At 50.2% G+C, this 12,525-nt stretch overlaps 1 long non-coding RNA gene across 1 annotated transcript; it reads right to left on the bottom strand.

Annotated features, from left to right (window-relative positions):
- Window positions 1–6,794: 6,794 nt before the first annotated feature.
- LOC148217854 (uncharacterized) lies at window positions 6,795–8,369 on the bottom strand. Its single transcript, XR_015800694.1, has 2 exons — window positions 8,213–8,369; window positions 6,795–7,111 (listed from the first exon to the last, which is right to left on the bottom strand). It is a non-coding gene; the product is annotated as an uncharacterized LOC148217854 (long non-coding RNA).
- Between the last annotated feature and the right edge of the window lie 4,156 nt (window positions 8,370–12,525).

Genomic DNA, 12,525 nt, shown 5'->3' with positions numbered 1-12,525 from the left:
TGCTATGGTCTATTTATCTAATGCCATGTTTTTTCATTCAGGTGTTGATAAGGGAGTTCTTGAATGGCGTTTTGTGTTGTTTTTGTTTTTGGTGGGGCGTTGTTTTTAAAGGATACCTTGATAAGGTTTGCCGATGGCGTTCTAGCCTGTAGCATAAGGCATAGGGTAGTTTTTGAATTATTTTGTGGTGGCTTTGATTCTTGCCAGTATGTAGTGTTTGTTTGAGGTAATGCTGTGTAGCTAATTTCTGTTTTCTTATTAATATTAGAATTGGAGTGTTGTAGTATATGGGCTGTTATTATATCCTAGGGGTTCTATTTATTTGGTTGATTGTTTTCTAGTTATGGATAATTTTTCTCAAAAAACCATTTTCAGGATTTCAGGCGTGACACAAAAGAACGCTCAGATTGCTGGAAGGGAAACGTGTGCCCAGATTGTCTCGAAGCAGTGCTGCTGTCGGTTCTCGTTCAGTTGTGTCTTCTGAAAATGAGACTGTTGTATTCATTGCGCTGTGCTAAACACTTGTCATTCTCCCAATGCCAGGAAACAGATGAAGCTTGAAGAAAGAGGAAGGAATTTGAAGCGTACAAACAAGCTGAGAAGAGGTTCAGAGATCAGGGTGCTCACTGGCAGCAGGGGCTGGGGTTAGGGCTGAGCAGGAGCAAAGCCGGAGCACATCAACCTCACCTCGTGTTTTCTCGGGGGCTTTATGGCCCTGGCAAGAGAGAGATGTTCACTGATGAGTCCCAGGCCGAGCCGTGAGCACAGCATGTTGTGTTGGAGCTGGGGGTTTTTTTTGAGACGTTCAGCAGCCACACTCTCTAGTCAAGAGTCCTGAGGTTTGTTGCTGCTCCACTTTCATCCTCATATCCAGCTTCCAGCCCTTTTCTTCTCTCTGTCCAGTGTGTCTTTTGTGTTCCTTTCTTGTTCCTGTGTGCTCCCCATCCCATTCCCGTTCCCTACGGAGGGGGAGGGTGTGGAGACTGGGGGCTCCGACGTGGTTTGGGGCACCCCAAGGTCCCTGGGAAAGGGAGCCGGGCTGCGCTGGAGGAGCAGGTGAGTCGGGCATGGGGGGGGGGGGGGGGGGGGGTCATGGTGGGTGCCAGAACATTGAGAGGAGGGGGTGGGTGTAGAATGCATGAAAAACAGAATCATAAAAAATACCTAAATATAGTCTAAAAGGAATGTTTAAATGCTTTTTATTTGGGTAGAGGCACGGTTTTTATAGCTAATATAAAAATAAAATATAAAGAATAGAAATAGATTGGTATACATGTAAAATATAATGAAATATAAGTAGCAAATATCTATGAAAAATCTAGTGTATAACAGAAATAATGCAAATATAAGAATATGTATAAATATAAAATAGAGCTATGAGAATGGTAATAAGAATGGGGTAAAACATCAGTGAGAAATGGAAAAAAACCACATGAAAAATGGTGGGAAAAATCAGTGAGAAATGGAGAAAAATCAGTGAAAAACGGGGGGGGGAATCTTGAAAAATGGGGAAAAAAATCCGTGAGAAATGGGGGAAAAAAAATCCATGAAAAATGGGGGAATAAATCAGTGAGAAACGGGGAAAAGTGGGGGAAAAAATAATTGAGAAATGGGGGAAAAAATCAGTGAGAAATGGGGGAAAAAATCCGTGACGAATGGCGGGGAAAAGTCATTAAGAAATGGGGGAAAAATCAGTGAGAAACAGGGAAAAAAATCAATGAGAAATGGGGGAAAATTTGGGACAAAATCAGCGAGAAATGGGGGAAAAAGCAGTGGTAAATGGGGGAAAAGTCGATGAAAAATGGGGGAATATTCAGTGAGAAATGGGGGGGCGGGGGGGGGAAATCAGTGAGAAATGGGGAAAAAATCCATGGAAAACAGGCAAACAATCCATGGGCAATGGCGGGAACAGAGCGAGCTGTTGTCGCTCGTGCTGTGGTGGCCGATGCTGTGGGGAAAAAATAAGTGAAAAATGGGGGCAATAATCAGTGATAAATGGGGAGAAAATCAGTGATTAATGGGCGGAAAAATGCATGAAAAATGGAAGGAAAAATTCAGAGAGAAATGGGGGCAAATATCAGTGATAAATGGGGAAAAAAATCAGTGATTAATGGGGGGAAAAATGCATGGAAAATGGGGGGAAAATTCAGAGAGAAATGGGGGCAAAAATCAGTGAGCAATGGGGGGGAAAATCGGGAAATATCCATGGAAAAATGGGGGGAAAAAATCAGTAAGAAATGGGGGAAAAAATCAGTGAGAAATGGGGGAAACATCATGGTGAAATGGGGAAAAAAATCTTTGATAATATGGGAAACAAATCATTGAGAAATGGGGGAAAAAAATCAGTGAGAAATGGGGAAAATATGGGAAAAAATCCACGAAAATTGCGGGAAAAAAATGCATGAAAAATTGGGGAAAAATCAGTAAGAAATGGGGGAAAAAATCCATGAAAAATGGCGGGAAAAATCAGATCGGCGATCGATAGCTAATGCGTGCCTATGGATTAGATCGGCGATCGATTGATCACGACTACCGATCGATTATATCGGCGCTCGATTGCTAATGCCTGCCGATCGATTAGATCGGCGATCGATTGATCGCGCCTGCCGATCGATTAGATCGGCGATCGATTGATCGCGCCTGCCGATCGATTAGATCGGCGCTCGATTGCTAATGCCTGCCGATCGATTAGATCGGCGATCGATTGATCGCGCCTGCCGATCGATTAGATCGGCGATCGATTGGTAATGCCTGCCGATCGATTAGATCGGCGCTCGATTGCTAATGCCTGCCGATCGATTAGATCGGCGATCGATTGATCGCGCCTGCCGATCGATTAGATCGGCGATCGATTGATCGCGCCTGCCGATCGATTAGATCGGCGATCGATTGGTAATGCCTGCCGATCGATTAGATCGGCGCTCGATTGCTAATGCCTGCCGATCGATTAGATCGGCGATCGATTGATCGCGCCTGCCGATCGATTAGATCGGCGATCGATTGATCGCGCCCGCCGATCGATTAGATCGGCGATCGATTGCTAATGCCTGCCGATCGATTAGATCGGCGATCGATTGATCGCGCCTGCCGATCGATTAGATCGGCGATCGATTGCTAATGCCTGCCGATCGATTAGATCGGCGATCGATTGATCGAGCCTGCCGATCGATTAGATCGGCGCTCGATTGATGGCGCCTGCCGATCGATTAGATCGGCGATCGATTGCTAATGCCTGCCGATCGATTAGATCGGCGCTCGATTGCTAATGCCTGCCGATCGATTAGATCGGCGATCGATTGATCGCGCCTGCCGATCGATTAGATCGGCGATCGATTGATCGCGCCTGCCGATCGATTAGATCGGCGCTCGATTGCTAATGCCTGCCGATCGATTAGATCGGCGATCGATTGATCGCGCCTGCCGATCGATTAGATCGGCGATCGATTGCTAATGCCTGCCGATCGATTAGATCGGCGCTCGATTGCTAATGCCTGCCGATCGATTAGATCGGCGATCGATTGATCGCGCCTGCCGATCGATTAGATCGGCGATCGCTTTCCAATGCCTGCCGATCGATTTCTAATGCACACTATTTGCACACTCCTTGCACACCCTTTGCACTCGTACAGAGGCAGGAGGTTTCTCAGTTCTGGTCGGGGTTTTTTGGGGCGTTCATTCCGGGGGATTTCCTCAAGGATTGGGACACTCCTTGATTCCATCCCTTGCCTGTCTCCCAAGCGCCACCCTGTGGGCAGAGCGCGGTACTGCGCGCCTGCCTCTCCCAAGATGGCGGCTCGGGTGTCGCTCCCCGACCTTCTAACTCTGGCTGCAAAAGGAGGGGGGCACAGCAAGGAGCCCGCTCGCTCTAGTGGGATGCCTGCGCACGACGCCGACACCGATCCCACGGGTGCGATTTTCGGCGGCGTTTCCAATCGTGCGGACATCTCCTTCAGCCCGCTTCGGCCCGGGGAAGAGGGGCGGGGCCGCCAGCGATGGTCCCGGCGCAGCCCGGGCAGGCTCGGGGCGGAGCCGGGGCTTGGCGAGGCGGGGCACGGAGGTCCCGGGGACGGGACCGGGCGGGGCCGGGGCGGTGCTTTAGGGGCGGTCCCCAGTGGTCCCGGGCGGCACCGGGGGCGGGGCCGGGTGATCCCGGAGCGGTACCGAGCTGTGCTGGGGACGGTGCTGCAGGGGCGGTGCCGGGCCCGCCTCAGGGTGATTGAATGCCCAGAAATCGCCTCCTCTGCCCCGTGCTCACAGTGAGCTGCGGGCTGCAGCGTGCTGTCGGAGCTCCGCACACAGCACGGATTTGGGCTTCCCCTCCTCTCAAACCCTCTCCCCCTTCTTCCTCCTCCTCCTCTTCCTCTTTGTCCTCTGTCACTGCTGAGGCTCTGGAAAGAACTGAAATTCTGCAGGGAGAGATGTCCTCTCGTGGCCCCAGGGACTGCCTCGGCACGGGCCACGAGCGCCTCCGGCCCCTGCCTTCTCCTGCTTGAAAAGATCACCTGGAGCCCGAGCTCGGGGGGGTGAAATCAGCTGAAATCCAGGTAACTCTGTCAAGTGCCCCCCAGGGACATCGGCGGGGCTGGGGGATGAGGGTTTGAAACAGCAAATTCTTTGGAATATACACCTGTCCCTGTGCCGATGCTGCTGAGCTTCCTGCCACAGTATATCCCCACTCCATGAGGCGCTGTGAGGTTATGGCAGTGGGAATTGAGCAGGGAATTCGGGGCTATGGGCATAATTCACGGGAGCTAGCAAAGCTGACAGCGAACCCCAAATCGGGGCACAGCACAGAGAACAATCTGTGTGCTGCCCTGTCAGCTCAAGCTCCTGGGCTGGGAAGTATTGGGAGTTAAATGTATGGAATTACACAAATCACAGCAACTGGCATCACCCAGAGGGACAATCCAAGGCCCAAACAATTCCTCCACAGTCCACTCTGGGAAAAACACCCTGTGCCTGCCAGGAGCTCTGACCCTGCTTTTCCTACCAGCTCCTGAGCAGTGTCAGGGCCACCACGACGCCTTTAAAATCCAGATAAACCCCAAATCCTACACAGTGAATAATCCAAAGAAAGTACTGAATTGTTGTCATTAAAAGCTCAAAACTCATTAAGAATTCTATGACAACAGTGTAATGGACTCCCAGGAACCTCATGAATGCTCTCGGTTTCATTTTTGTGTATTTTTACTCCCTCATTTGGCAGCTTGTAAAACTTATCCTGGAATTCAGAGGTCAAGCAGGATCGACTTTGGATTGACCTTCACCTCTGTTCCCACTTTGTGCAAACACAACTCGTGCCCAGGTGGGTGAACTCATCACCTCAGCTTTTCACTCCAGAGTATCCCCTCCTTATTTCCCTGTAGATGAACTCAGATCCACTCCTCACCTCCACTGGTCATCCAAGCGTCCATTCTGTTCCCCACAGGCCCTGGTGGCCCCAGGGAGCTCCCTTGGCCTTTCTCCTGCCCCTCTGCAGCCCGAGGTCGCTACACAAACAGTTCTTGTGTCCCCTCTAAATGACCCCGGGTTTTCTGCTCAATGAATGGCATGACCCGTGCCCACTGCTCATGATTCACCCAACCAAAATCAAGAGCAAATGTTGCTTGGGCTTTAAGAACTTGAAATAACTCTGAAGCAAAAGAAATCACCTTTTTCTCCTGGTTTTTATTTTTATTTTTTCATTTAAGATGCTGGACTTGCCTCTGTGGATGTGTGCTGAGCTCTCACTGCAGGGGACTGTCAGGCCTGAATGGCTGTGAGTTCGTGTTCTTCTCAGTAGGGAATCAGAAATTATTCTTAGACCATAGAATTGTTTTCTGAAACCTTTCCCCTTTCCTCTTTGTGCCTTTGAATTTTTCAGCTGTTCCCTGTTGTCACTTCCCCTGCCTGACTTCTGTGCAGCTCCTAGCTGGGAAAAACTGGGAAAACTTAGGGGGTACAGAGGTGGAATTTTTGGCTGGATTTTTCTAACATTTCTAATTTTGCTGAACTTATTTCCCCAGTGAGAAGAGCACGAACTCACAGCCATGCAGGCCTGACAGTCACTGCGGGAAATCTGACACAGTATTAATAAGTAACCTTTCCTGAGAGCAGTCACCACCCCAGTCCTCCAGCCTTGTCAAATGTTTGCAATGAATGGACCCAAGTTCTAATCCTTAATCTAAATTTATGTCAGCTTTTGTTAGAAAGATACCGGACAGTAAATCATACAAGAGAATTTAAAAATTGCACAAAGAATAACAGGCCCAGACCAAACCCAACCGCCCCCATCAGTGCTCCACCCCAATTTTGGGAGAAACAGTGATACAGTTTATAAATACTCTCCTTCCACACTATTCAGTCCTTCACCGCACATCCCCAGAGAGGAGTCCCTCAGACCTTGCTCCCCTGAACACCAGGAGAGCTGGAGTTTCACCCAGATCCCACATTCCCATGGCAGTTAATCCCAGCAGGGAGGCAAAGAGGAACCCTGCATCCTCTGACATAGCCCACAGCACGGGCAGCACCAGGAGCCCTCCAGGCTCAGACCTCTGGTGCTGAAGCCTCTGGGCTTTGGCTGATCAAACACCACAGCTCTTGGCAAAGATGCCAGGAGAGTCGTGATTCTTCCTGTCCTGAAAGAGAGGAGGAAAAGAAAATTAAGTCGACTGCAGAAGGATTCCAGCTCTCAACTTCTGCTCTGATTCCTCACTCTGGGGTTTTATCCATGACAAGTGACACCAATTCAGAGTGCCCTTTTCCAGCATTTTTATTCCTAACTATTTCAGACATTAAAAGGATGCTCATTTCTCTTATTGTATTCTTTGCTTAATTTTATTAGAGGCATTTTCATCCCAGACCCCACTTGTCAGTTCTTCAATCCTTTAGCACTGGACTTGGCACAAAGGGATACCCGTGGTGCTGCATCACAAGAAATCCCAAAGAGAAACCCCTTCCAAACCTGACGGAGAAAGCTTTCAAGGCACTCCAGAACACAGACAGCTTTTCCTGCCTTGTCAGGCCACACCAATTCTGTCCCATCCACCTGAACTGTGCAGGTGAGGAAAAGGCTTTCCTTGCTCCTCGGGAATCACTGTCTGAGACCACAGATGTCCATCCTGGGCAGCACCTGGAAACAACGTGGGAAAGGCAAAATGAGAGTGTTTTCTATCAGAAAATTACTACTACTAATAAAAATAACAATCAGAACTTCTGGACAAATTTAGTAACATCACTTTGATATGAGAAATACAGGCCATGCCCATCCTTGTAGCCCAGGTGAAAACAGGAAGGAGAACTAGAGGAAAAGCAGAGTCCCTTATTTGATCTCTGGACACAAACTGAGGCCTTTTCCCTGTGAAACCAAACTCACCCTTCCAGGGTTCCTGAGATCAGCTACGAGGAGGCTTTTGGCACTCCAAGAGCAGCTGGGTCACAGCTGGATGCGGCTTGGGTCTGGGAGACACCGTGCTCCTTCTGGAATTATAGCACGCAAATGCCTGCTCCTGGCCCCAGGCCCGGAGATAAAATCTGTGGGGTTTTTCCCTGTGCAACATTGTTCACCCCTCCCAGGTTCCTGAGATCTGCACAGAGGAGGCTTTGGGCACCCCAAAGGCAGCCAGGGTTACAGGTGGGGGCAGCTTGGGGCTGGGAGAAATCCTCATCCATTTGGAATTTTATCAGGCAGAAACCTGGCTGGGTGCACAGGTCTCTGGACACGACCAGTGGCCCTTTCCCCTGTGAAACAAAACTCACCCTGCCAGGCTCCTGAGACCACTTAGGAGGAGGGGTTTGACTCTCCAAGAGCAGTCGCAACGAGAGATGCTCACACAGAAGGCCATGCAGAAGAGGAAACGAGCGCACCCGCAGCCCCCCAAGGCGCGCCCCAACGCCCCAGACCCGGCACCGCCAGCTCGGGCAGTCCCATAAAGCATCCCCCGCCTCCGCAGCGGCGGGACAGGCGGGGCCCGGGGTCCCGAGGAAACCGAGCGTGCCCGGAGGCGCGGCAGGACGGCAGCGCAGCGCCGCCTGGCGGCGGAGCAGGAGAGCAGCGCCGGGCCCCATGGCAGTATCGGTACCCGTGCGCCCCCTGCTGTCCGCGGCGATGCAGCGCCCGATGCCGAGTTCCACGCCCGTGCCGCCGAGGGAGAGGGGCACCGCTGGCTGGGGCCTCCCCGCCGACACGGACAGAAGCCGAAGCAGAAGCCCCGGTGCCATTGGCGGCCCCTACCCAGCGGGCCGGGCTCCGCACGGGCCCGCGGCCCCGCGCGGTATCGGGTCGTCCCGCTCCCGTCTTCGTCGCACCCGGGCCCTGCTCCTGGCATGAAGCGCGTCACCGCCCCGCGCCGTCCCGCCCCCCGCGCGTCATCGCGTGCGTTCGGCGGCCCGCCCCGGGGGCGGTGCCGGGGGCGCTACCCGGGGCGGTGCCGGGGCAGTGCCGGGGGCGGCACCGGGGGCGGTGCCGGGGGCGTTCCCGGTCGCCGTGCCGGGGTAGCCCGGGGAGCGGTTCCGGGAGCGGTTCGGGGGGCGGTGCCGATTGCAGTCCCGGTCACTGTCCCCAGTCCCCGTCCCCAGTCCTGGTCCCGGTCCCAGTCCCCGGTTCCGGTCCCCGATCCTGGTCCCAGTCCCAGTTCCCCGTCCCGGAACCCGATCACGGTCCTGGTCCCAGTCCCCAATCCCGGTCCCGGTCCCTGTCTCCAGTCCCCGTCCCCGATCCCGGTTCCGGTCCCTGTCCCAGGTCCCCGTCCGCGATCCCGGTCCCTGTCCCATTTCCCCGTCCCGGTCCCCGATCCCAGTCCCGGTCCACGTCCCCGATCCCGATTTTTCCCCCCCTTTCACACTGATTTTTCCCCCGATTTATCAATGATTTTTTTCCCCATTTTTTTCCCATTTCTCACTGATATTTCCCCCCATTTTTCAGGGATTTTTTTCCCCCATTTCTCACTGATTTTTTTTTCCCATTCTTCATGGAGTTTTCCCCCGTTTTTCACTGATTTTTCCCCATTTCTCACTGACTTTTCCCCCATTTTTCATGGATTTTTTCCAGATTTATCCCCATTTCCCACTGATTTTTCCCCATTTTTCATGGATTTTTCCCCCCCCCGTTTCTTACTTATGTTTTTCCCCGATTTCTCATTGATTCCCCCCCCCCCCCCCCCCCCCCCCATTTCGCACTGATTTTTTACCCATTTTTCCCCATTTCTCACTGATTTCTTTCGCCATTTTTCATGGAATTTCCCCACCCATTTCTCACTGATTTTTCCCCCATTTCTCACGGATTTTTTCCCCACTTTCCCCCATTTCTCACTGATTTTTTCCCCCATTCTTCAGGGATTTTTTTCCCCATTTCTCACTGATTTTTTCCCCATTTCTCAATTAACTTTTCCCCACTTTTCCCCGTTGCTCACTGATTTGTTCTCCCATTTTTCATGGATTTTTTTCCCCATTTCTCACTGATTTTTCCCCCCCATTCTTCATGATTTACAGGATACTCTATCGTGAATGGAAAGCAATTAAAGGAAGGGGGGAGGTTACCAGCCACCTGGTCAGCTCAGACAGCAGAGCTGCACACGCTTGTGAGAGCCTGTGAATTATAGCAGGACAAGACATTAAATATATTTACTGATTCTAAATATGCATATGCGGTAATACATGCATTTGGAAAACTATGGGGAAAAAAAGAGGTTTATTAAGCTGCAGAAGAAAGAAGAAAATAATTGGTTTACAAGGGATGGCAAGCAGTGGATACCAAAAGCTCTAGCCTTACAATTGTTAAAACAACTTCATTAAAGGAGTCGTTCTGTGCCTTCTTTGGGGTGAGGAAAAAAGGCTGAGGGGGGCTCCGACGTGGTTTGGGGCACCCCAAGGTCCCTGGGAGAGGGAGCCGGGCTGCGCTGGAGGAGCAGGTGAGTCGGGCATGGCGGGGGGTCATGGTGGGTGCCAGAACATTGAGAGGGAGGGGTGGGTGTAGAATGCATGAAAAACAGAACCTTAAAAAATAGCTAAATATAGTCTAAAAGGAATGTTTTATTGGCTTGTGTTTGGATAGAGGTAGGGTTTTTTTATAGATACTGTAAATAGAAAAGATAAAGAATAAAAATATAGAAGCAAATATAAGAAACCAATATATAAATATATTACATTACATTATATTATGTTATGAAAATAGAAATATATAAATATTCAGACTTTAAAAGGAATGTTTTATTGGTTTTTATTTGGTTAGAGGAGGGTTTTTTGAAAATAATATAGGCAAAAATATACAAATATGCAAAAATAGATACTGACATAAAATTATTATAACTATATATGCATATATATATGTAAGTATAAATATATAGAAAAAATATAAATATAAAATACATGTATGTAGTATGTAATAGAAATAATTTATCGATTTTAATATGTTCTATTAAATAGTATGTTATAATAGAATGTAAATAGCATCTAGTATATTAATATACTAGTAAAAACTACATGAAATAGTATATAAATATAGAATACACAATATAGACATATAAATCTACAGATATAAATATGAAAACTAAATAGAAAAATATATTCAAATAGAATTTAAAATAATCGAGTTTTTTGTTTCTATTTGGTTAGAGGCAGAGCTTTTAAAGAAATAATATTAAAAACTATGAACCTCCAAATATAGATGGATATAGATAAAATAGAAATAACATTAGTAATATAAATCTATGTATATAATGAATAATAAAATAATATTGTATATATGATAAATAGAATAGCAATTAAATTGAATATATGAAATATGTCTAGATTATGACTAGAAATTAAATATTAAAAAATAGATGATTTATATATATAAAAGGTTTTTTTTTCATTTGGTCAGAGGCAGGGCATTTTTAGTTTGGGTCGGGGTTTTTTTGGGGCGTTCATTGAGAGGATTTTATGACGGGTGGGGACTCTGGTGCTTGGAACTCTCTCCCTTCTCTGTCTGTCCCTGACAGGGCGGCAGTGCCGGGCTGAGTTGGGCGGCAGTGCTGCCGCCGTGTGGACACAGGCGGGTACTGCACCGTGCCCCTCTCAGGATGGCGGAAGGGCCCGCGGGCCGGGACCCAGCCGTGCGGCAGCGCTCAAGATGGCGGCCTCTCTAGGACCCCGGCGGATAGGCGTTTACATAAAACGCCTGTCCGCGCTCGCCGGCGCCCTCACGCCCGCGGCACCGGGGACCGCGCGGCCGTTGTCGGCACGCTCTGACACGTCCGGGAAAATTGTCGGCGAGCGGATCGGCGTCGGCGATGTAATCAGGCATCTTATGCCTACACACCGGGGTCCTGATTTTTTCCCGCCCTTTCTGCCGCCATTTTTGGCAGGTCAGCCGGGGTGCCGCCCGAGGCGCCATTTTGAGAGTGCGGACACACTCAAGATGGCGGCCTCTCTAGGACCCCGGCGGATAGGCGTTTACATAAAACGCCTGTCCGCGCCCGCCGGCGCCCTCACGCCCGCGGCACCGCGGACCGCGCGGCCGTTGTCGGCACGCTCTGAAACATCCGGGAAAATTGTCGGCGAGCGGATCGGCGTCGGCGATGTAATCAGGCATCTTATGCCTACACACCGGGGTCCTGATTTTTTCCCGCCCTTTCTGCCGCCATTTTTGGCAGGTCAGCCGGGGTGCCGCCCGAGGCGCCATTTTGAGAGTGCGGACACACTCAAGATGGCGGCCTCTCTAGGACCCCGGCGGATAGGCGTTTACATAAAACGCCTGTCCGCGCCCGCCGGCGCCCTCACGCCCGCGGCACCGCGGACCGCGCGGCCGTTGTCGGCACGCTCTGAAACATCCGGGAAAATTGTCGGCGAGCGGATCGGCGTCGGCGATGTAATCAGGCATCTTATGCCTACACACCGGGGTCCTGATTTTTTCCCGCCCTTTCTGCCGCCATTTTTGGCAGGTCAGGCGGGGTGCCGCCCGAGGCGCCATTTTGAGAGTGCGGACACACTCAAGATGGCGGCCTCTCTAGGACCCCGGCGGATAGGCGTTTACATAAAACGCCTGCCCGCGCCCGCCGGCGCCCTCACGCCCGCGGCACCGCGGACCGCGCGGCCGTTGTCGGCACGCTCTGAAACATCCGGGAAAATTGTCGGCGAGCGGATCGGCGTCGGCGATGTAATCAGGCATCTTATGCCTACACACTGGGGTCCTGATTTTTTCCCGCCCTTTCTGCCGCCATTTTTGGCAGGTCAGCCGGGGTGCCGCCCGAGGCGCCATTTTGAGAGTCCCGACACGCTCAAGATGGCGGCCTCTCTAGGACCCCGGCGGATAGGCGTTTACATAAAACGCCTGCCCGCGTTCGCCGGCATAAAAATAAATATGCATAAATATAAACATAGACATAAACATGCACAAACGTTAACCTGCATAGATATAAACATAAACATAAACATAAACATAAACATAAACATAAACATAAACATAAACATAAACATAAACATAAACATGCAAAACAATAATAATAAATATAAATATAAATAGAAATAGAAATACAAACATTAATAAAATCAGTGAGAAAGGGGGTA

This window comes from Sturnus vulgaris, unplaced genomic scaffold (assembly GCF_052056855.1).
Source record: "Sturnus vulgaris isolate bStuVul1 unplaced genomic scaffold, bStuVul1.hap1 Scaffold_2007, whole genome shotgun sequence".
NCBI classification, from domain to species: Eukaryota; Metazoa; Chordata; class Aves; order Passeriformes; family Sturnidae; genus Sturnus; species Sturnus vulgaris.
Note: the sequence above shows the minus strand (reverse complement) of the source record. Positions and strands in the feature narration are given on the sequence as shown.